Source organism: Crinia signifera, chromosome 3, assembly GCF_055691185.1.
Source record: "Crinia signifera chromosome 3, ASM5569118v1, whole genome shotgun sequence".
Classification (NCBI taxonomy): domain Eukaryota; kingdom Metazoa; phylum Chordata; class Amphibia; order Anura; family Myobatrachidae; genus Crinia; species Crinia signifera.
Window position 1 is genome coordinate 50,050,762 of NC_139219.1, and position 25,246 is coordinate 50,076,007.

The 25,246-nt window shown below is 49.2% G+C and overlaps 1 long non-coding RNA gene and 1 pseudogene across 3 annotated transcripts in view; one reads left to right on the forward strand and one right to left on the reverse strand.

Annotated features, from left to right (window-relative positions):
* Window positions 1-1,276: 1,276 nt before the first annotated feature.
* Window positions 1,277-25,246, forward strand: part of LOC146062485 (uncharacterized) — a 96,715-nt gene continuing 72,745 nt past the window's right edge. The window contains exons 1-2 of one of the 3 annotated variants that reach the window (XR_014471350.1): window positions 1,277-1,492; window positions 16,434-16,527. This is a non-coding gene — a long non-coding RNA (uncharacterized LOC146062485). Of the gene's footprint in view, window positions 1,493-15,750; window positions 15,788-16,433; window positions 16,528-25,246 lie in introns of those variants that run through there. The other 2 variants (XR_014471351.1, XR_014471352.1) reach the window with 2 other exon arrangements.
* Window positions 23,111-23,217, reverse strand: LOC146066045 (U2 spliceosomal RNA; annotated as a pseudogene).

The window sequence follows — 25,246 nt, forward strand, 5'->3', positions numbered from 1 at the left end:
CCCATTACGACAAATAGCCGAAATAACTGTTATCCGTGGAGGGGGCGGAGCTAAAACGACACGATTGTGCCGTTTTAGCTCCGCCCCCTCCCCTGAGACCCGCGGATTGCGGCATATAAATGCAGCGATCGGGGGGCTCAGTGGTGGTCCCCCTGATTCCGGGAGGGTTGCCCATTCTTCCGGGGGCCGGGAGGAAGGACCCGATTTTCGGGAGACTCCCGCAAATTCCGGGAGGGTCGGCAACCCTGCCTTAATGCATGTCGACCCAATGTCCCATACCCTTCTGTGTAATATGTAATCTTGCAGTGTATTACCCATATGTGTGACAACTCCTGGCCTGGATTGTCCATAACACAGGTCTCTCTCATGTGCTCCTACTTCCACCAGGCACATGAGAGGTTGGACTGTGCAGCTCTGTGCGAGCTGGCAGCGGCCCATCTGCAGCACACAGCGCACTGTCTTTCCCCTCACACAGCAGCCATATCGGCAGAACTTACTCAGCTTTTAAAATGGCTGGGCTGCTGAAAGCCTGTCACTGGCGTTGATAAGTTTTGGCTGCACTTTAGAGGAGATGTTGATTGGCTCATGACAAGAACTAATAGGACGCTTCTTGATAACCGCAGCAGGAATGAACAAGTCTATTGAGCCGTTATCTGTAGAATGACATTTTTATTTGGTGGACACTGGAATCTTTTGAGTTTTCTTGTTGACGACTGAGGCATTAGATAAACCTGGAGAGAACTGCCAAACTATACAGCGGGATACTGTGAGGTAAGCCCCATACACACATGGCGATACTGTGGACAAAAAAGGTCCTCCTTAATGACGGCCATACTGCAGTGGCAGCACAGCCGTTGCATCCCCCGCCGCCGCCCTGCCGTCGCTCACCTTGGAGCCAGTATTGCCAAGTGTGTATGACCATATGGGGCTTTACTGTTGTCAAAACAAATAGGCCCAAATTGCTTTATTATACCAGTATAGAGACACCGGAAGATATTTGTAGGCTTTATTTATAGGTCCAGACTCTCAGGGGTAAATGTATTAAGATAGGCATTCTACTGAAGATGTCCTTAGCCAGGGGCGGATTGGCCTGGCGGGAAACCGGGCTGTTTCCCGGTGGGCCGGCACATTTTACAGTAAAAACGGCCGCCCACCCTCTCCAACTCGGCCGCGGCCCGCCGCACGGACACTTTCGTGCTGAAGTGGCACAGTGCCCTAACTAAAGATGGCCGCGGCCAGCCTCTTCTATTCCTTAAATTAAAATGGCTGCGGGAGGGCTGGTGCGCATGCGCGAGCGCACACAGCCGCTCCCGCGGTCCGATGGCTGGGCTGCAAACTTGATCCACCCCAGCTGGCAGCAGCAGCGGCGTGCAGTGATGTTTTGCGCGCTGCGCTGGGGAGTCGGATCCCATGGGCGGCGGCAGCAGCACCAGGTTGAGCCAGCCCAGCTCATAAAAAGGTCTCCATCTGACTCTGAGGGCAGCATAAGCAGGTAAATGGCACTGGACGAAATTATAAACATTTCTGGCCTCAGGGAAGTGTATATATATATGTGTGTATATATATATATATATATATATATATATATATATACATATATGTGTATGTATATACATGTGTATGTACATATATATGTATGTATGTATATACATATATATGTATGTATATGTATATACATATATTTGTATGTATATATATGTATATACATATATATATATATATATATATATATATATGTATATACATATGTATGTATGTGTATATATATATATGTATGTATATATGTATGTATATACATATATATGTATGTACGACAGTGGTACGGCACTCCAAACTACAGATGCAGGCTATATGTATGTATATGTATGTATAGCAGCAGGCAGCAGCACCTAAGCAGGTCTGACCGCTGAACACCGGGCTGGACGTTCATCAGCACATAGGCGCACGTGACCTCTGACGACAGTCAGTTGTCCGGGTAACCTGCTGTTGTCTGACCCAGCGTCCATACAGAAAACAGAGAAGGACACTAGATTGTGCAGAATGCTGTGAATGCAAAGTGCACACATTATGGAATACTATATGGTACTGTGCATGGTGTAACGTTAAGTGCAATATAAGATTAACGTACATAATTATGCACTTTGCATTCACAGCATTCTGCACACTCTAATGTCCTTCACTGCTTTCCGTATGGACGCTGGGTCAGACGCCAGCGGGTTACCCGGACAACTGACTGACGTCAGCGGTCACGTGCGCGTATGAGCCGACGGACGTCCAGCGGTTTCCCTGCACAAGTCACATAAGTGTGCTTTTCTATTTGAATGTAGTTTATTCTGTGTTTTGTTCTGCACTTCACTTATTTATTATTTATTAACAGCGTCTTATATAGCGCAGCAGATTTCGTTACAGTGTCTTATATAGCGCAGCAGATTCCGTTACAGCGTCTTATATAGAGCAGCAGATTCCGTTACAGTGTCTTATATAGCGCAGCAGATTCCGTTACAGCGTCTTATATAGAGCAGCAGATTCCGTTACAGTGTCTTATATAGAGCAGCAGATTCCGTTACAGTGTCTTATATAGCGCAGCAGATTCCGTTACAGCGTCTTATATAGCGCAGCGGATTCCCTTACAGAGTCTTATATAGCGCAGCAGATTCCGTTACAGTGTCTTATATAGCGCAGCAGATTCCGTTACAGCGTCTTATATAGCGCAGCGGATTCCCTTACAGAGTCTTATATAGCGCAGCAGATTCCGTTACAGTGTCTTATATAGCGCAGCAGATTCCGTTACAGTGCCTTACTGTATATAGCGCAGCAGATTCCGTTACAGTGCCTTACTGTATATAGCGCAGCAGATTCCGTTACAGTGTCTTATATAGCGCAGCAGATTCCGTTACAGTGTCTTATATAGCGCAGCAGATTCCGTTAGTGTCTTATATAGCGCAGCAGATTCTGTTACAGTTTCTTATATAGCGCAGCAGATTCTGTTACAGTGTCTTATATAGCGCAGCAGATTCTGTTACAGTTTCTTATATAGCGCAGAAGATTCCGTTACAGCGTCTTATATAGCGCAGGAGATTCCGTTTCAGTGTCTTATATAGCGCAGCAGATTCCGTTACAGCGTCTTATATAGCACAGCAGATTCCGTTACAGTGTCTTCTATAGCGCAGCAGATTCCGTTGCGCGTTACAATAGTAGACAGTGACAAAACAAACTGGGTAACAGACAGACTTGGAGGTAGGAGAGCCCTGCTGCAAGTTTACAATTTATAGACTTATGTTCTAGTATGCCGTCAGTCGTCCTGAGGAAGGAGCTACGTCTCCAAAAATGTTGACATACTGTATGCACTGACTTTTTTTGCACAATGCTTTGACGTTTTAATACACTAATTTCTATTTGGAGAGTGCCGTCTCCTGTTTTCTTTCATTGGAAAACACTATGCTTCTATATTAACCATTCTGGAAGGCACCCCAAAACTATTACATTGGCTGGATCTGAATGCCAGCCCCTACCAATTCTATATTTATATAGATATATATATTTTTAGATCGATCGATCGATCTATCTAATCTATCTTTTTATATATATATTTACATTATGCCTTTGATAAAGGACCTTTTTTTGATTGATTTGGTCCACCGCATGTTCACACTTGGGACTGATTGTGTGCGTCTGCACATGTGCATACGCAGGGTGCGTGCACCCACGACAAACATTCTGCTCGCTGGGTGCACACATCCAGGACAGCAAGCGGGGGGTGGAGAAGGGCGGAGAGTGCCAGGCAGCCCCATTACCATATGCGAACACCCAATGTTTCATGTTGCTGTGCGTTTTCATGGTAATGAGGCCGTGTCGCGGGTCAGGATTATATGTGTGCTTTACAGCAAGTGTTCTTATGAAGTGTATTCAATGCCCTGAGGGCGAACTATGACAGAGAGCAGTGCTGATAGCTCACCATCATGGCTCAGGCTTGCCCTCAGTATTCAACCAACAGCCCTTCACTCGCCGTTCCCACCTCGCTGGTTCTTTTCAGTGAGGTGGAAACAGTGAGTGAAGCCATCAAAACGGCGGAGCTCGCTACAAAATGCAATGGGCTTGCTGCATTTGCAGCGAACCTCGCCATTCTGGGGAATCATCGCTGTGCTCTGACGGCGAGGATTTCCCTGGAACATTGAATACAGCAAGCAGCCGGTGAGGGAGTTAGACGGCGAAGATGGCTTGTGTTCTCCGATCCTCGAAGAAAATTGCATTGCAATGTGAGGCATAATGTGTCAGGGGCATTACAGTCTGCAGCATACTATAGTATCAGTATCATAGGCATTGTGGTGTTTGGCATAATGTTTTTTTTTTTGTCTCGAGTAGCTCACGCTCAATTAGGGTTGGATACCACTGTATTAGTGCAATGTAGTTGTTTAGGGCCAGATTCTCTAAGCTTCAAAAGTGATAAAATGGTGAGTGATAAACAGACAGCCAATCAACTCCTACCTGACATGTCACAGGCTGTGTTTGAAAAATGTCAGTCAGGAGCTGATTGGCTGGCCCTTTATCACTCTCCATTTTATCACTTTTGAAGCTTAGAGAATCTGGCCCTTATTCTGTCATGTCCGTGTATCTGGTCATTGGCAAGCAACAGAGTCTGTGTTGCTGTCTACTTTTGGTGAGGTCTGATGACGTCACCGAATGAACGTGACTGCTGAGAGTGGGAAGTTCTGTGTCCTAAAGGGCCTCTGATAGCTGTGATGGATGCAGTGGCGTAACTATATATTTTGCTCCCCCCTGCCAAAAAGTTTGTGGCGCCCCCTGGGCTCCTCTCCAGCGTGTTTCCCCAGCGGAGAAGCTGAAACAGTAGAGAGGCAGAGAGACCAGCAGACACATCTGCTTCCCTTGGCTCAGACGTGGGAGAGGCCGCCCTAGCATGCCCATTCGCACACCCATCCTTTACATAGTAGCCAATAGCCAGCTCTGTGTACAGTCAATTAAATCAGTGGGTGGATTTGTCGTCTCTGTCATGGCTGACTCCCCTCCGGTGCTCAGCCAGCAGGCAGCAGCATGTCAGTGCGTTGAGCGGGTGCTGGCGCCCACACAGACCCCGCTGCCTCTTGCTCCCCCAAGCAGCTGCTGGGGCTGCCTTACAGTAGTTACGCCACTGGATGGATGTGGTATTTATGTAAGCACTGATTATGCACTGTAAAATTTCGGGAAAACAAAGTTTCCCTTTTGATAAAGCTCTGAGAAAAGAGCATCCTTCCCTATCAGCAGACCCCGCCTCTCAGCAGACCCCGCCCCCTATTAGGGCTGCTTCCAAAAATTTCCCGGGCTGGTTTTCCAACCCAATCCGCCCCTGTCCTTAGCACCCAATCATATTTCAGGGTTGCCGACTTTTTCTGTCTCCTCTCCGGGAGAAGCCCAGAGAGGAGACTTCCAGCTGCAGTTTGGGGGGGCGGAGCTTGAGCTTTACATAAGTAAATGATGCGATTTTAGCTCCGCCACCTCCTCTGAGACCCAGGGATTGATGCATTTCAATCCAAAGGTATGGGGGAAGACGCTGCAATCGGGGGTGGCGTGGGGGTCCCCCGGAATCCGGGAGGGTTGCCCGGGGGGCCGGGAGGAGGTCCCGATTTTCGGGATCCTCCCGGTAATTCCGGGAGGGTCGGCAACCCTGTCATATTCTATCTTCTAGAATGGGCTCCATCATTCTAGAGACCTCACAGTCATACAGTCAGAGCAGGGAGGCAGCATTCTATAACTGCCTTCCAGACTGCAGCCAGACAGCAAATGCCTACCAACATGCTGATTGGTGGATGGAGATATCCACAAAAGAGTGCTGACAGCCAGTCACTTTATTTATTACCAGTTGTTTATATAGTGCGCACATATTCCGCGGCACTTTACAGTCAATATTTGTCCATTGTAGGGTTCATTTAGAACAAATAAATTTACCAGTATATTTTTGGAGGAAGCACGAGAATATACAAACTCTATACGATTAGGGCTGTGAAGGGAATTGAGTGGGTAAAATGGGGGGGGTGACCACCAATGGGGTGTGGCTACACCCCCGTGATTTGTTTTTTAAAACTAGCAAGAGAGCCCCTGCAGCTGTCTCTCTCCTCAGCTCAGCACAGCACATGGCACTGAGAAGTGTGTAACCCCTGGTTAAAATGCCTGTAGTCAAAACTCATACAAGTAAGCATATGAATTAACTAAATGTAGTGTTCTGTATGGCTATGTTTTTAAAAATGTTTGTATATATTTTGGTGTGTTGGTGACACTGTATATGTCAGATTTCATCGATGGCAGTGGACTTAATTGTTGGATGCTATATACACAGTCCACAGATGTTGCTGACAGTTGAAGAGAGGGCGGAGTGATATACAGCTGGGAGTGATTTGCCCTGTCAGAGGAGAAGGGGCAGAGGGAAAGAGAAAAGAGAGGGGTACAGGATGAGGTACCTGTGAGGACTCTATGGAAAGACTGCCCTGTGCCTCAGAGGGAGAGCTGTGAGGTACCTGTAAGTGAGGGACAGAGACCTGTACTCTCACTAGGAGAAAGGTGGGGCATTCCTGTGTGCCTGCAGATGGAGCTAAACCTGGCATGTCAGTTGGCTCAGTGTAGAAGATGGAGGAGCCAGGATAAAGTAGCCAGCCCTTAACATGAGAACTCATTGGAGGATGCTGGACAGAGGGACAGAGGAGGGAGAGTGGTGAGTTAGACCACCCTCACAGTCCCATATAAGGCCGAAAAGGTGACACCTGGAGTCACATAGCAGATACAGTACATTGCACAAGGGGAGTGACAGCCTCCTACAGTAATGTTTCCCAAGCCTTTGCCAGAGATAATGATGGTTATTCATGCACCAAGTTGTGCACAACTACAGAAAGCTAATTAACAGTGACCCTAAAACACTGACAGAGACGTTGTAGCTGTGCACAGAAAGAGGTAATGTACAGTGACAGAGCGTTGTAGCTGCGCACAGAGAGAGGTAATGTACAGTGACAGAGCGTTGTAGCTGCGCACAGAGAGAGGTAATGTACAGTGACAGAGCGTTGTAGCTGAGCACAGAGAGAGGTAATGTACAGTGACAGAGCGTTATAGCTGCGCACAGAGAGAGGTAATGTACAGTGACAGAGCGTTGTAGCTGCGCACAGAGAGAGGAGTAAGTTACACTGCAGCAGTAGAGACCCTTGGTTGACAGACCTCAGGGCTAATCTGTCTACAGCGCATTGATGAGAATACATTTGTTACCAGCTATCTGCATGGGACACTTAACTAAGGGAGGATAATTACAGTCACAGGGAGAGAGACAGATTTGAGCAGTAAAGTATTATATTGTACTGATGGTACTCAAGGAAGAAAGTGGATTTGGCTCAATTTCGAACACAAGTTACCTCAGAAAAGTCTGCTTATTACACTGAGATAGTGACATTATTTATTCACATCTATAACAGTACTGAGGGAAAGCACTAAGTAGTTCTTTCTAGCTACTATTCTGATCCCAAGAGAGAGTGACAGCTTCAATGATATTACAAGCCTACATGTAGGATACAATATTGCTAAGAGGAGAATATTGCCTTTGGTATTAGAGACCCTGTGGTGGATTACAAATACTTCATAGAAGTTATATTCCTATTATTCCCGTACTCACCTTACAGGACTCAGGTGGGCACAGTAGTGACTTAGAAAATCCAGCAACAAATATGTGGAACGCTACAAAATAATCCAAGCGCTTATATTTTTTAGTACTAGTGTACACTTACATACTAATATTATTGCGCAATAATACTTCTAGGTTAATTAATATCTATTTATTTATTGGAGTTGGAAACTGTTCTATTTCCATTGTGTCTGAAGTGAAATGTGTTATATGTTTTAGCATTCTACCTTAGGAATGTATAATATTTTTATTACAAGGAGGCATCTCTGAAGTATACTAAGCCGGAATACTCTGCAAACGTTCCAGTCAAATAAAACGGTGGAGGTTGATGCCCTTGTCTCAGCTATGTCTGATGTGTGTATTATTTATGTCAATGATATGATGGTTATGTAAATGAGTTTAACTTTAGGGGTTACTTAATCTGTCTGAGGGTGATTCCCCAAGTTCGCCCTAATATCATCATCTAAATATTCAGATAGTTGTACCCTATAACACCAAATCTTGGGGTGGAGGCACTTGATAGCACCTGCACATACTCAGTGCAAAAGACAGCGTTACAAGTGTGTGCTGAGCTAAGGAGAGAGGCTGTGCTGAAGTGGCAAACTGTCATTTCTATCCCCACTGCCCCGCTGCAGCAGGAGAGGGGGGAGCAGGACCCAGGCCTCTGCGGTAGACCTGACCCGTGTAAAAAGTACCCGCTCACCCCACACACTTGACACCACTGGATGTATCAAGAGCAGGGCTGCCGACTTTTGGGCTGCCTTCTGTACCTGCTCTCCATGCTGCTGCCGCTGTGTAATAAGTAGCTGCTGTATTCCAGCGCTACCCACAGAGCCTATGGCGGTGGCTGACATTTACATAATAGGTCGGCGACGTCATACTGTCGCGCTTGTAGAACCCAGCGCTTCATGACTTGCGCATGCGCAGTCCAACTTTTCAGCGTGCAGGCTGAAATCCAGGAGGATCCTGGGTATTTCCGTGAGAAAATGGGGCAAAAAGCGGGAGACTCCCGCAAAATCTGAAGGGTAGGCAACCATGATCAAGAGGATATCTGCAAACTGAGCATATACCGTAGATAGAGATCAGTCTGTACATGCAGAAGAACATGCACAGATACATGGATGGACACTCAAAGTACAAATTATATTACAGTATAAGTCGAACTGTATCCAAATTCCATTTTTTACTGTTGTCCAGCCCCCCAACGTAGCTCCCCAAATCTATTATTACAGAAATAAACATGACAGAGGGCAGTATTCAATGAGAAAAATTCTCTGTGCATGGCGAGAGATTTTTTCTCTCACCATGCACTCGCCCTGTTCCGGAGGGCTCGCTGCCACTCCTGCTCCCACTATTCAATGTGGTTAAGACTCGCCGCCACTCGCGGCGAGTCTTAACCCCTGCAGCGGACGAGCGTCCGCGGCAGGGAGCTGGCAGGGAGCCGGGGGACGGTGGCAGCCAGGGAGATTAAAGTCTCCCTGGCTGCCCCAGAACATATGTGGAGGGGAGGAGGGCTCCCCGGGACCCAGGCAGCACAAGCTGCCCCCCCCCTCCCCTATAGCCAACGGGGGACCCAGTATTCACTGCACCCGATCGTGCATATGTAATGATCAGGTGCAATGAATATATGAATATCTAATGAGCGGCTCGAGAGCTCCGGCCCCCTGCTGGCTGCTCTGTGTAAAAAAAAAAAAATTTTTTTTTATAATTAAATATATATTCATGTGCTATAATATAAGCACATGAATAAAAATAACATGCCCCTTCACAGAAAAAAAATCCTGATTTTTTTACACCACAAACTAAAAAAAAAAACTTTTAGTTTAAAAGTTCACATTCCAATTCTCCATGAAAAGATGGAGAATTGCTACACGGAGAGACACAGCGAAAATTACTTAAAAAGACGGCGAAAATAGCAAAATGCTCCTTCCAACGCGAAAATAGCACAAACTCGCCATAAAACATGGCAGCATCATTTTTAATGATCACAGACATGGATGCAAAATGTGACATGTTAGCCAGGGCTGGGCAACACCGGCCCTCCAGATGTTAATGAACTACACATCCCAGGATGCTTTACATTAGTTTTGCTATGTGGCCATGCTGAAACTGATGCAAGGCATGCTGGGATGTGTAGTTCATCAACATCTGGAGGGCCGGTGTTGCCCAGCCCTGTGTTAGACGGTATTATGTCACTCAGGATGAAATAAAACAGCGACCAGTGCAGATTTACATTGTATACTTTTCGCAAGACAAAGGTAGCCTTGATATGAATAATAAATCGCAGACAGCATACGGCACAAAGAAAGCAGTCTTTTCAGTTGACTTTTTTGCCCATTCCCTTTCTGTGTGTGACACAGTCAGAGCTGCAGGACCAGCTGCTTAAGGCCTTTAAACTTTTCTATCTGCAGTCCAATCCTCAAAGGCTGAATGTCCTGCTGAGAGCCTCACAAACAGCGTGCGAAGCCTGCTAGACGGTGGGTGTGGCTAGCACTACTACACTGGAGTAGGAAGCTTTGTGTTCAGCACAGAAGATCATTAGGGTTCAATGGGATCCTGCTAGAGATAGAGAATAAATCACAGGTGGTCATATCAATAATGGCCACTAGGGGGAAGAGCTCAGCCAACTGTCCTGGGTTTTAAGATCATTAAAAATAGCAGGAGCTGTGTGTAGAAATCTGATGTCAGACATCTCAGCATCTAAAAATAGATTCGAAATGAGTGTGTAATAAAAAAAAAAAATCTAGCACAGTATCTGGCATGCAGTGTTCTGTGGGTACGCAGTAAATTCAAGGATAACGCCCAGCAAACCTGACGGCAGTTGGGTGGTCACCTGACAGTTGTACTCAAATCTTATATGAACAGTAATCGGTTGCTATTAGCAACAAACTATATGTTAAAACCTAGGGCAGACAGAACTGGGAGACATGAGAGCTCCTATGACCCTGACAGTTATAATATGGACTGTTGCGGGCTGGTCTCTGCACTTCATGACAACAACACAGAGTATATGCCAGCATACACCTCAGATGAAGCTGTCATAGAGCAGGCAGGAGAACAGACAAAATATATATACAGTATATAAAATAAACATATGACGATCCCGCATTTGGGATAACTGATGTGCATACATGTGTGTAATAGTTCTGAAAGACTGATATATAGTATTCCCTGTTTTATGAGAAAGTGCAGATGCAAGAACAGTAAATCAAAGTTAATGTGACTGCTAACAGATGGTATGTATAAAACCCATAGGTACACAAAGTGCCTGGAAGCGGAGAGGTCGCGCCTCCCTGCTCTTGTGTGACCGAGGCACTTCCAATCTGCGGAATATAGCAGGAACGATGGGATCTACCATACAATGGGCCTGATTCAGGATGGGTTGTAGTTTTGTGAATTCTTACAAAACTACCACCCATGGCTGTGGGTGTGGAGGGGGCTCCCAGCACAGGGCAAGTCTACCACGCATGACGGAACTCACCACAGGATGTGCATGCAACATTTTGTGGGAACCTCGCCAAAGAGCGAGCTCTTTACCACACAGCCCCCCAACCACCACCCCTCACACGAGTGGTTTGGGCATGTCTGGGTTGTCTGGACAGATCCCACAAAATGGCTAGTTTCCACCCCCTGTTGCCTCAACCCCACCCCAGTTGCTGCCCCTCTCCAGTGCGTGTGCATGCACAGAAGTGCGGAAATCAACAAATAACTGCTACAGTTGGGTCTGAATCAGGCCCAATAACAATTTCAAAGGGAGTCATGTGACACATGCTATATTACTACTTACAGTACCTAATATTAATATATATTTCACAGGTAGGGCTTTAATTTTGACACTCATGCATGTCCCCTATTATCCTTACAGGCAATATCTTGCTCTATAGAAGCAAATACCATTAAAGAAATAAACACTGTGCAATCACTGGCAGTGTAAACAGTAACATCATAAGGCGGGTGCAGGGGGTGTGGCCCACACCCAAGTGTCACACTCAGAAGGGGTTGACACCAAGGAGCTAGCTCTTCTGCAGAGACAGGAGCCAGGTGCTGCAGTGTGATATTCTATGGTGCAGGATCATATCAATCTGCAGCACCTGGCTCCTGTCACAGAGGAAGAGCAGGCACTACACACAGGAGCCTGGTGCCGCAGTGTGATATTCTATTGTGCAGGATCATATCAATCTGCAGCACCTGGCTCCTGTCACAGAGGAAGTGCAGGCACTACACACAGGAGCCTGGTGCTGCAGTGAGATATTCTATGGTGCAGGTCAGATCATATCAATCTGCAGCACCTGGCTCCTGTCACAGAGGAAGAGCAGGCACTACACACAGGAGCCTGGTGCTGCAGTGTGATATTCTATGGTGCAGGATCATATCATTCTGCAGCACCTGGCTCCTATCACAAAGGAAGAGCAGGCACTACACACAGGAGCCGATTCAGACCTGTTCACACAGGTCCGAATTCATCCCTGTCCCCTATGGTGGGGGTCTGCACATACAAACAGGCAATAATGCACATGTGCAAACCCCCGTAGAGAGCGCCTTCAGCAAATTTTTCACTCAACGGGGTGCTTGCTGCTTGATTGACAGGCAGCGGGGAATTCGGGGTGGGCACCCAGTGTTCTCTGCTCACTAGGCAGCGAATATACAGTACACAGCGTAGTGTGCACATCTGAATCGGGCCCACAGTCCAGTCTCCGGGGATGCTGGTCACATCCCTAGAAGAATGGAACAGAGATTCCCACAAGACTACACCTCCTTTGTATTATGTAATACCTTCTTTTGGGTGGCCCTGACACGGGGGGAATTAGGCAGAGTGCATAGGAAAAATAAGTGTAACCGAGTCCTCTCTTGGGTTATAATGCTAAGTAGGGACTCCGTTTTCTACTGATACCGCCTTCTATTGCTGGATCATCCATGCTCAGACAAGAGATCGAGCAGCTTTCCTTGTCTCCCCACTAGAGAGCTTTCAGTGCTTACATTTCTATCAGTACGATAAGAAGGAAGAGCGGCACTGATCTTACAGGCTGGGAGAAGAGCACCCGATGAAGTCCATTATCTTCTGTATCAGTACTCTCCTCATTTCCATCTGTCACTGCACACAGCGTATCTCTTTCAGTAGCGTATTTCTCACAATAGGCATTTTACTGTGGCAGTGTTAGATATTTTTGGTACAAATTAGCAACATGGTAATTACGATTTTCACGCAAATTTACTGCTCTACTCTTGCCAGGAGACTGGCTCTAATTGGAGTTCAGGATTTCAGCAAATGTGCGGCTTTCGGACAGCGAACGCATCACTGTTGGATGACAGCTTATTCCCCTCCGTAAAAATTTGCAATGATAGTAGGCCATAGGCTACTATAGGAAAACACCAGCTGGGGCTGCCTTTGCGGATAAAACTGGAGCGACGGAGGCAGATATCACAGATTAGTACCTTCATAGAGCATCTGGGAGATCCTTAGTATTTGTGGGTACCTGTTTCCAGGGAATTATCCCACAAGTATTTCATTACACATAGGCCCCACTATGTCTATAATCTTCTAACTAACACAAATGCAGGCGTAACCAATCAAATTCTAGCTCTCACTTTAACTTCTCACACCTTGCAAGCTGTTAATTATGTGCATGTCTATGGCCATTCCTTGGGTAAAATGTAATAGGATGAGAGATTCAGAAAGTGAGAGATTGGGTAAGAAATCTCCAGGTTTTTTAAAGCGGGGATCATTTACAATGCAAAACCGGTTTGAATTTGCAGCGTAAATGATTGCCACTTTTAAAAAAAAACAGGAGATTTCTTACCAAATCTTTCATCCTATTAAATCCCCCCCCCCCCCCCCCACGGTGGTCGCCGACCATTGAATGATGTGGAACATGCACACATATATAAGGTTGCTCATAGCAACTGCGGGTACCATTGACAACACTGAGCGATACTGTTCATTGTGTATGCTCATTATTGGCCAACCCTGCGGCCGCTATCGTTAACGATATCCGCCGGGGTCGTCTAGTGTGTATGGGGCTTAAGACAATGTTTGTCAGCTGGTTTAGTTGTCCTGTGTTTTTGTATTAATAGGGTGTTGTACATAAGAATGACATGTCCATTAGGGTGTGGTACAGGGGTCCGACAGTCGGGATCCCGACAGTCATTAGCACGACGTTGGGATCCCGACTGCCCGGACCCAGACAGCATGGTTAGCGCAACTAAGCCCCTTGCGGGCTCGCTGCGCTCGCCACTCTGCGGGCATGGTGGCTCGATACGCTCACCACCTATTCTGTTCTCCCTCTATGGGGGTCGAGGACCACCACGAGGGAAAATTGCACTTGGCCGCCGGGAACCCGGCTGCCGGTGTTTTGACAATCGGGATCCCGACGTCGGGTAAATGCCGGCACCTGTCCATTAAACCTTGAGTATTATATGCATATAACTGACATATACAGTAGGTACAGGATTCAAACCTGTCATTATACCTTCGTTTCTTTTTCGGTCATTTTCTACTGCAGATATAAAGCAATAGCCATTCTGACAGAGCAGCTAATTATCAGAACACAAGGTAATTTATGTACCTGAGAAATGACCAGCAGCCCGTGGAGTCAATCATGTTTATTAAAGTTTGACTTGTTTTTGTTTGTTTGATAAACCACCCACACTCAGGAGGTGACATTTTCAGTGCGCAAGCCCTGGCCACAAACCCTCCATTAACTGATTTATAAAATTTCCATCTTTAAGAAATAAGCTTTTCACATGTAATGAAATCAGGAGCAAGAAAGTGCTAAACTCAGAGAATTATGGTGACGCAGGGCCAGCTCCAGGCCAACTAGCGGCCTGAGCCATAAAAATGCAAAGAAACAAACCCCCCCCCCCCCAATGGCACGTGTTTTTGGAAAAGTGGGCGGGGCCTCACAACTTTATAACATTCTGTAGACTTCCATGGTGCCGGTTACAGATATGCTGCCAGTTGCACTTTCTGTATGACCCCACAGTGCTGCCAGTATAGCAGGGCTCGACAAAACCCGGGCGCCAGGTCGCCATGGCGACTAGATTCTGCTTCCTGGCGACCACATTTGCCAGGAAACAGAACCCCCGGGCACAGTGGTAGCGTGAATTAATGACAGGTTCAGTGGCCTCATGGTGGATTATACTATTAGATATAAAAGGCAGCGCGGCAGCAGCCGGCAGAGCGGTGCACTGCTCACCCGGATGCCGCTGTATCAGTGCAGGTCCGCAGCGTGCCTGTTTCTGGAGCACGGAGCTGCACTGTGGGAGCTCCTGATTGGCTCACAAGCCACCTTGACTATAGTCGCTTCATGGACTCTGATACAGCGGCAGCTTTGTGCACCGCTCTGCTGTGTGTATACAGGATAACACTCCGCGGGGCTGCGGCTTTTGATGCTGCTGTGCCCGGTGCCGGGCGTGTGACTGTAGCCTTGCTGACAGGCCGCGGCGCTCACCTCCTCTGATGACAGGGAGCGGCTGTCAGCTGTACACCGCCGCCCACCCGCACTGACATGTCTGGGCCGGCTTCAAGTTCCACTGTCACTCACCCCGCCTGCTGGCCGGTCACCCTTCATGGCAGAGCCGCAGCGCAGAGGTCATGCAGACTGAGCGCTTTCTAAGGACTAAGGAGGACCTTGTAGTGCTGCTGCTGCCGCTGCAGGGGGCTCAGGCCATGGCTGGTGAGTGATGCTGCTGTACATGATGGGGGAATCAGGGTCTTCCCCCTCATTCTGGTGGGGTGTCCCCCTCAACTTATCATTCCCTCTGGCCACCTTCACCCTATGAAACCGCCTCATCCTACCCTGTGTGCCCACATCACTCCTCTTTGTGGCCCCCTAACCCCCCATCCCCCCCCCCCCCCCCGTGCCCAGCTCACCCCTCCCTGTGTTAGGTATACAGGTGTTAGGTATACACTGACTGAAATCACGGCCAGGAAGCGTGACAAGGTCAGGAAATGGAATCAATCTGACAGCGGGAATACAGGAAACGTTACAGGAAGCCGGCATTGTACTGTATCAGGAACTCCATACATCTACCATGGCGGAACAGTAGTTCTATATACAGTATTTATGATTTCACATTTAGGGCAGTTTGAACCAATGATCTGAAAACACTTGTGGAGCTCCTGTCTGGCTATAGATTGTGAGTCTTTATATTGGACATATTATACAGCTGCTTGATGGATAGTTTAGTGGTAATTCAGAATTTGTGTTGGTGACTGTCTCACCTTTAAAAGCCATGAGTTATACCCTGTTCTCACTGCCGCAAAACCCCGTGTTTTTGCCAGGGCAAGCAGTAATTTCCAGTGTCCTGTCTCAGTGTGAAAAGGTCTTTGCGAAATTCCCGGGTGTTATGCACCGGGAATTACACACGGGTTTTTATGCAGGGTTTTTCCTGGGTAACACATGGGTATATGGCAGTATGAACAGGTTAGACCCGGGTTTTTCGATGCCACACACTTGATGGCAGGCATAACAGGGGAAGCAGTGTGAATGGGGCAGACACAGGAATTTCCCGGGTCTAAGGTGCAGTATGAATGGGGTCTGTAGAGCTGAGATGCTCTATGCCCCGCCAAAAACACGGGAACAAAAACCCGGGATTTTGCAGGGGCGGCAATGAGAACGCAGCATATTTTGGCAGGTGAGCTCTAAGCTGTAAGGCATATTCTCAAGCATTTAAGAGTACGGACGTGCAGTGGAATGGGGTTTCCTTGACGTTGGGCTGCAAGCTTGAATGCATCGACCAATCCAATACATCCATTATTTATTTAATTATTTATGCATTACAGTGAGTTTACCATGATGAGTGCTGAACTCTTTGTGCCCAGCAGCCCCCTCCACATTTGGAAGATGGAGGAGAGACCACTGGAGACCCCTGGAAAGGTGAGTATCTTTCTTTCTTTCTTTTTCACACGCTGTTAGGGTTTCAGCCCCACTACCTGCGGTAATCCAAAACGTGGGCATGATGAACACAAGGTTTTTACCCTCGCTATACTTTGCTCCCAATTGGATTTCCCCTAAATGGTACTAAAAAATTTCAGAGAGCTTAGTTACATTTAATCGCAAAAATATAATTACGCCTCCAGGCCAACATCACGGCATCTCTGAAACCGGACTTCCCTAGACTAAGATTTGCAAGAGGCAGTCCTGTTTCTATTCATTTCCATATGCAAATGAGAAAGGGGCAGCATACAGTATGGCAGTGTTGTAACTAAGGAGCAGGGGCGTATTAAAGAAAGGGCGTGTGATGTCTGCCTGGGGCCCCACCTCTCTACCCGGCAGTTCATTTGAGACTAGTAGACTTTAACACTGAGACAGAGGGTGACATTTAATAGGATGCGAAAATGTGATATTTGCGAAATCGCACTTTTTCCCAAATTCGCATATTTAATTAAACCGACAATTTTGCAGCGAAATCGCACTTTATGCAGGAGAACTACAAGTACCAGCAGACCTACCCTGCATGCTGGGACTTGGAGAACCACAAGTCCCAGCATGTGGGGCATTAATGGGCCTGCTGGGACTTGTAGTCCACCTGTAAAAAGAATGTTAAAAGAAAACACACACACAGAAAAGTATAACTTTATTTCACACACATACACACACCTCACTTTTACACCAATATACTTTTTTGATTGAAAAGGCAAATCTTTATTGTACATAAAGAAAGCAAAAAACAGACGGTAACATTTAGGCATATATACTGTGTCGCAGCACAGCCAAAACACAGCACACATGCAAGACTGTATAGTACATTTCATGAAATACAGCATAAGAAATCAAATACCGTAAGACATGTCATGCACTATGCATTCTAACCTTAAACAATCATTGACTATGGATAAGACTATGGGTGGAGGGGAGGGGGGTGAGGGAGGGGGAGTCACATTGCCCGAAGCTTTATTGACCAGACAGACACATATAAGGGGAGGGCAATAAATAGACAGGACATCAATAAAACAACAGACACTGTGAAATGGGGGAGCGGGGCCACGTCATAGTTCTTATCACTCAGTTCAATGGGGAAAGGGCCAGAAGAAGGGGGGGGTTAGTCCTCTTCTTCCTCAGGGCTATCCCGGATGGAGTAGTCTCTGAGCAGGCTGTGGATCAGCCTGCGGCAGTCCTGCACGGACATCCTCTCCCTCCTCAAAATGAGGCGATTCCTGGCAAACCACACAGCGTCCTTAAAACAGTTTATAAGGCGCCAGGCCTCCTGGGTCGCCCCAACAGTGTGTGTGCCGGGGAACAGTCCATAAAGCACCGAATGGTACGATAGGTGGCTCCTGGGCACACAGTCCTTAAACTCAGTCTCTAGGGCATCCAGCAGCAGCTGGGCATAGGTGCAGTCCCAGAAGAGGTGCATAGATGTTTCCTCGCGAACGAGGCACCAGGGACAATGTCTGTACCTACACAAGTTTCGGGAGTGCATGAATGACCGGTGAGGCAAACCCCCCTGGATGGCCATCCATGACAAGTCTTTATGTCTATTACTCAGTCTCTTGGATGCCACGTACTCCCAGACAAACTTAACAGTTGCCGCCGGGAGCCCTGGGATCGATTCCATAGTGTCTTTGGCTCTGATGAGCTTGTGGACGGTTTTTGGCTTCCACAAGTCGGGTTTCAATCCCTCCAGTTGGTGTTCCCTCACAAACTTGGACACGTCCAGGTAAAACCACGGAGTGGTCCAGTTGTAAGGGATGGAGCTGTCCCACTTGTCCCATTTAAGGGTCCTCCACAATGGTAGGAGAAAGAAGCGGGACATGGAGTTCCACGCAGAGCCGGCACAATTTTCAATCAAAGTTCTGCGGATGCAAGTACATACAAAGAAGGCTCTCAGCATAGTTGGAATGTCTGGAATGCCTTTGCCACCTTTGAGGGGATCCTTGTACATAATGCTCCGCTTCACTCTGTCCATTTTGGAGCCCCAGATGAAGTGGAAAGTGGCCCGGGTAATGGCCTTGCAGACCGCAGTTGGCGGTGGCCAGGCCTGGGCTGTGTACTGCAGGACGGGAAGGATCTCGTTCCGCAGCACAAGGGCTTTCCCTTCGATGGTAAGGTCTCTGAGGCTCCACAGTCCAATTTTCTGTCTCACTGTAGCAAGTTTCTCATCCCAGCACTTCCGGGCGGCTCCATCATCACCGAACCAGACCCCCAGAATTTTGATGAGGTCCGGTTTGACGGTGAATGGGAAAGGAGCCGAGGATGACAGGTGCCACTTTCCGAAGAGCATGGCCTCTGACTTCCCGCAGTTGACTTTTGCCCCCGAAGCACGGCCGAAGTCCTCACAGGTCTGGACGAGTGCTGCCACCGAGCGATGATCCGCGCAGAAGACAGTGACGTCGTCCATGTACAGCGAGCACTTGGCCACTGGGTGGTCTGGACCTGGTGCGGTGATCCCTCTAATCTCTGGATTCTGTCTGATGGATAGGGCCAGGAGCTCTATAACACAAACAAAAAGAAGAGGTGAAAGAGGGCAGCCTTGTCTGACCCCAGAGAGAACAGGAAAGGGGTCAGTCTTCCAGCCGTTCACCAACACCGTGCTGTGGATATCAAGGTACATAAGGTTAACATACGAACAGAACAATTCACCAAGACCAAATTTTCGCAGCACCTTACCCATCAGCTCATGAGAGACACGGTCAAAGGCCTTTTCCTGATCAAGACTGATCAGGGCCGTGCGCACATTACGATCTTTCACGTAATGGACCGTGTCCCTGAGGAGGGCAAGGCTGTCTGCGATCCTGCGGCCCGGAATACCACAGGTCTGATCCGGATGAACAATCTGTCCGATGACAGCCTTCAGCCTGTTGGCCAGCACCTTGGCGAGGATCTTGTAGTCCACGTTCAGAAGAGAGATGGGCCTCCAATTTTTCAGCTCACATCTCTCCCCCTTCCGCTTATACAAGATCGTGATCATCCCTTCCCTCAGCGAAGGAGGCATTTTTCCCTCCACCACCATCTCCTCATACAGCTCGAGCAGGTCCTGGCCGATTAGATCCAACAGCGCTACATAGAGCTCAGCTGGGAGACCATCGTTACCTGGAGTCCTGCCTTGCCTAAAGGATTTGGTGGCAGATAGTACCTCCTCCAGCGTCAGGGGAGCGTCCAGCGCCGATCTGCCTGCAGGATCAATAGGGTTAGTGATACCTGACAGGAACTTGTCGGCCATGTCGTTGTCAGTCGTCTTAGGGGAGTAGAGGTCGCTGTAGTAGTCGCGGACGACCTTCATCACGCCCTCCTTCCCCTGTCTGGGAATGCCATTCTCATCTCGCAGCTCGGTCAGGGGCGTGTGGCCAGAGTGGAGTTTCCTGAAAAAGAAAGAAGAACACTTCTCACCCTTCTCCAGATTCTCCACCTTGGAACGGAAGACGATACGTCTGGACTCCTCCTCAAAGTGCCTTTTCAGGCTCTTTTTGGTCTCATCCAGGTCGTCCTTCACGTCCCAGCCGCACCGCTGGAGGTCCACCAGGGACTGGAGCTCACGCTGCAGATTTCTGAGGTTCCTCTTACGGTCGCATGCCTGGATACGCCCTTTGACCTGAAAGAAACTGCGGATGTTAGATTTGGCATATTCCCACCAGTCAGACATACAGTCAAAATAACATTTGTCATTTTTCCATGTGATGTAGGCATCCTTAAGTTCAGCCAATACCTCCTCCTTTTCCAGCAGTGCACAGTTCAACTTCCAGGAGCCTGGGCCAGGTGGAAAACCATGGCCCAGGATACCTTGGAAGAGAATGGCCCTGTGGTCAGAGAAGAAGCAGGGAACCATAGAATGCCTAACCTGCTGCACTGCCCGGGAGGTGAACACGAAGTCAATGCGGGAACGCACAGAGCCATCGGGGCGGCTCCACGTGAAATTCACGGAGCCTCCCCCCATGGAGCCCACAGCGTCTCGCAGTGATGCTTCGGCCACCATTTCCCGGAGCAGATTGGACGTGATGTCCAACTTCGCAGAGTTGCAGGTGCTTCGTCCATCCCCTTCGATCGGGCAGTTGAAGTCTCCAGCCATCACTACAGCCCTGGTGGTGGCGAGCTGGGTCCGCAGGGTCTGGAATAATTCCAAACGCTCATTCTTGATAGGTGAAGCGTACACGCAGATAAGCCTGATAGGCTCACCTGCCCAGGAGCCGTCTACGACAATAAGTCTGCCGCAGACAAGCTCCTGAACAGAATCCAGCGTGAAGAGGCTCCCCCTGATCAGAATAGCTACCCCTGCAGACTTACACTCACCTCCACAGGACCAGTAGGACGGGCCATGGGACCACTGCCGGGCCAGGTGCTTGTATGACCTGGAGAAAGGGAGAGAGCATTCCTGCAACATGTAAACATCACATTTCTGATAGTCAAGGAAAGTAAAAACAGACTGTCTCCTAGCCTTATCCTTAATGCTCCTCACATTAATGGTAAGAATATTAAAAGCTACCATCTGTTAAGAGAAAGGGCAGGTTAGGTTACGATACGTTTACGTTACCACTCCCATCAGGGGGCGCAGCGTCCGGCTCTGCAGCTGGATCTCCTTCATGGGTTGGTTCCGTAATGCCAAGCAGCTGGTCGATGTCGCTGTCGCAGACGAGTTCAGTCGCCCCGAACTCGTCGTAACATTCCACCAAGGCCGCCATCTCCTCCTCGAGGGAGGGGGGGGGCTGGGGTGGTTCCACCAACTCAACTGCTGCCTTTTTGGAAGTTTCCGGGTCGGCAGCGGGGCTCTCCAACACCTTCCTCTTCCGTCTCAGCGTAGTCGGGCCTGCAGAGGCAAGGGGTGGAAACTCCTCCTCGGAGAGGGGAGGGGCAGATGGGGTGGAGGGAAGAGGGGTGGGTTGGGCAAGAGGTCGGGAGGGTGAGGGAGGGGGGTGAGCAGCAGTGGAGGGGGGTGCTGTCACAGAGGGAGGTAGGGGAGGAGGGGTGGGGATGACAGGGGCAGGGGAGGGTTTCTTACCACCTTGTTTCTGCGGCTTCGGCTTTGGCTGCTTCTGTACCGGCTGGGGAGGCACCATGGGGGTAACTCCCTTCACTGCTGCGGCGTAGGACCTCGCTCTGTCAGGGCATGCCTTGTAGAGGTGGTCTCCTTTGCCGCACAGGTTGCAGACGAGCTTCGTGGGGCAGTCCTTTGTCTCGTGGCCGGCCACGTGACAGAACTTGCATGCCGAGACCTTGCACTCTCTTCCCACGTGGTCTTTCCCACTGCACTTTCGACAGGTGCGTGGTTGATCCGCGTAGTAGATGAGTCCAGCGGTTCCCCCCAGGGAGAAGCACTGTTTGAGGTGCTTGACTCCGTCTGGGCACGAAGTGTCCTTGTGGAGCCTGACCACCACCGACCACTTTCCGTCCCAGAGCCCGTTGCTCAGCAGGACCCTTGTGGGGTCCCTGATGACCGTGCAGGATCTGCTCAGGAACGTGACGATGTCTTTGGCAGGCACATGTGGACTTCGCATTGAAACCATCAACCGCCTCTCCTCTCTTTGAATAGGGCAGTTGCCCACAAAGCGAGAGAGAGGGGAATCAGGCTTCGCCGCTTTCACCGCCTCCCAATACCTCTTGCAGATGGCAATGGTGGCGAAGGTGACGTAAAAGATCCCCTTGATGAAGGTCTGGGTGCTGAGGACTTCGGGGGCCGAGAATCCTTGGTCCAGGACCATCATCTTGCCGAATTGCACCAGCGAAAGGTCCGGCACCCGTCCGTCCACCTCCTTCAGCTTCATCACCACGGTTTGCCTCATCCAGGGTTCCAGAGCTGGGGTAGCCTTGGAGCCATCCCTGGCGGGCACCACTGGTGGTGTCCCTGAAGGGGGGCAGGAGCTGGGGCCGGCCACATTTGCTGGGGTTTCGGCCGGGGACTTGCCCTTCTTCCCGGCGAGGGGGGCTGGAGCGGAGGCTGTGGCCATCCTTCCGGCTTCTCGGGGCAAAAGGGTCTTTTCCGGGACCCCGGCAGGAGGGGAAGGAGGAAATCTCTTCAGAGGGCAGAGCAACACAAGTCTAACCCTCCAAGGTGGCTAGAGAGCGATGCACGGCTTCAGAGGGCAGAGCAAAGCAAGTCTAACCCTCCACGGAGGCTGGGGAGCGTTGCAGAGCTTCGGAGGGCAGAGCAGAAAGTCTGACCCTCGGCGGCGGCTCCGGAGCGGTGGAGGCTTCAGAGGGCAGAGCAGAAAAGTCTGACCCTCCTAGGCAGCTCGGGAGTGCTGCAAGGCTTCGAGAGGGCAGAGCAAACAAGTCTGCCTCTCCCAGGTGGCTAGGGTGCGTTGATCTCCCTCCTCAGGCGAAATCCTCTTCTCCTCGCAGTCGGGGGCGGAGCTTCTTCCTCGGCGTCGAGAGGCGGAGGGGTCGGCAGTCGCTTCGGAGGGCAGAGCAGAGCAAGTCTGACCCTCAGTCTTCTCCGGCTTCTCCCTCTTCAGCGATGTCTTCTCCTCCTCGCAGTCTCGACGTCTTCGCTCAATTCGCTCTTCTCGGCCTGGCAGCGGTAGCCCTGAGAAGGACCGTTGTCGGTCCAAGAAACAAGGAGCAGAGCTGCCTCTCAGAATAAACTGATAAGAACAGATACTACACTTGATCTTAGCCAAAAGGCCGAGAAGCGCGAATTGAATTTACACCAATATACTTACCAATCCAGGATCCAGCACTGGCAGCGTGGACAGCGGGGTGAGCCGGCTTTCTCCGGCACAGCTATCACCTTCTGTAGTGCTGTCCCAGCACTACATAGGCTGATAGCGTGATTGGCCAATGTGTCTCCATGGAGACGCATAGCTCAGCCCTGATTGGCTGATTGTGTTTTCCTAAACACAAAATCACAAATGCCTAAAAATCACCCATTATCGCACTTAATCGCACTTTTTTTCCCGGAATACGTACCTCATTAAATATGCGAACTCGCAGCAAAAAATGCGATTTTAAAAAGTGCGATAATGGGTGATTTTAAAAGTGGGATAAAATCGCATTCTATGAAATGTCCCCCAGACTCTAATGTACATGCTCAGGTCTCGATGGCAATGGCACGGAGCCATTTTCTTTGTGATTTTTGTACTGTGCATATACAACTATATATGAAAATGGTCACCACCCCATTTTCCTGGTGATTTGTGCAGCGCTGGGGCAGCTGCAGATGACAAGAGAACTCACAAGTAAACCACAAGTTTGTGGTTTACTTTTTAAATACTGGATACACTTAGGGGGGTATTCAATACAGGGTCACGACTGTCGGGCTGGCCCGACAACCGTGACCCTGTCCTGTTCTCATCCAGCTCGACACTGAATCGGCAGGCAGGATTTGGCGGGAATTACCGGGATCCCTGTTCAATGCTGTTGAGGAAGACAGCATTGAATAGGGCCCCTCTGCTATTTCCCTCATTGGAAATAGGGGCGAGAGATTGAATCCCCCCCCCCATATACTGTTTGCCTCATAGATCACCCACATCTAAAGGGAGAAAAAAAACTCACTGTACCACATTTATGATTATACTGAATACTGAATAGCCCCCATTGTCATAACAGAGGGAGAAAATGGTTTGATATAAATCATAAATCCTTACATGTATTCTAGAGGTCCTTTGATATTGAAGGTTCTGGGCTGTGTTTTAAGCTGGCTGTATAAAGAAAGAGCGCTGGATCTGTGTGATGGGTGGCTAGTGGAGGCTGTATCTGTGTGATGGGTGGCTAGTGGAGGCTGTATCTGTGTGATGGGTGGCTAGTGGAGGCTGTATCTGTGTGATGGGTGGCTAGTGGAGGCTGTTTCTGTGTGATGGGTGGCTAGTGGAGGCTGTATCTGTGTGATGGTGGCTAGTGGAGGCTGTATCTGTGTGATGGTGGCTAGTGGAGGCTGTATCTGTGTGATGGGTGGCTAGTGGAGGCTGTATCTGTGTGATGGGTGGCTAGTGGAGGCTGTATCTGTGTGATGGGTGGCTAGTGGAGGCTGTATCTGTGTGATGGGTGGCTAGTGGAGGCTGTATCTGTGTGATGGGTGGCTAGTGGAGGCTGTATCTGTGTGATGGGTGGCTAGTGGAGGCTGTATCTGTGTGATGGGTGGCTAGTGGAGGCTGTATCTGTGTGACGGGTGGCTAGTGGAGGCTGTTTCTGTGTGATGGGTGGCTAGTGGAGGCTGTATCTGTGTGATGGGTGGCTAGTGGAGGCTGTATCTGTGTGATGGGTGGCTAGTGGAGGCTGTATCTGTGTGATGGGTGGCTAGTGGAGGCTGTATCTGTGTGATGGGTGGCTAGTGGAGGCTGTATCTGTGTGACGGGTGGCTAGTGGAGGCTGTTTCTGTGTGATGGGTGGCTAGTGGAGGCTGTATCTGTGTGACGGGTGGCTAGTGGAGGCTGTATCTGTGTGATGGGTGGCTAGTGGAGGCTGTATCTGTGTGATGGGTGGCTAGTGGAGGCTGTATCTGTGTGATGGGTGGCTAGTGGAGGCTGTATCTGTGTGACGGGTGGCTAGTGGAGGCTGTTTCTGTGTGATGGGTGGCTAGTGGAGGCTGTATCTGTGTGATGGGTGGCTAGTGGAGGCTGTATCTGTGTGATGGGTGGCTAGTGGAGGCTGTATCTGTGTGATGGGTGGCTAGTGGAGGCTGTATCTGTGTGATGGGTGGCTAGTGGAGGCTGTATCTGTGTGATGG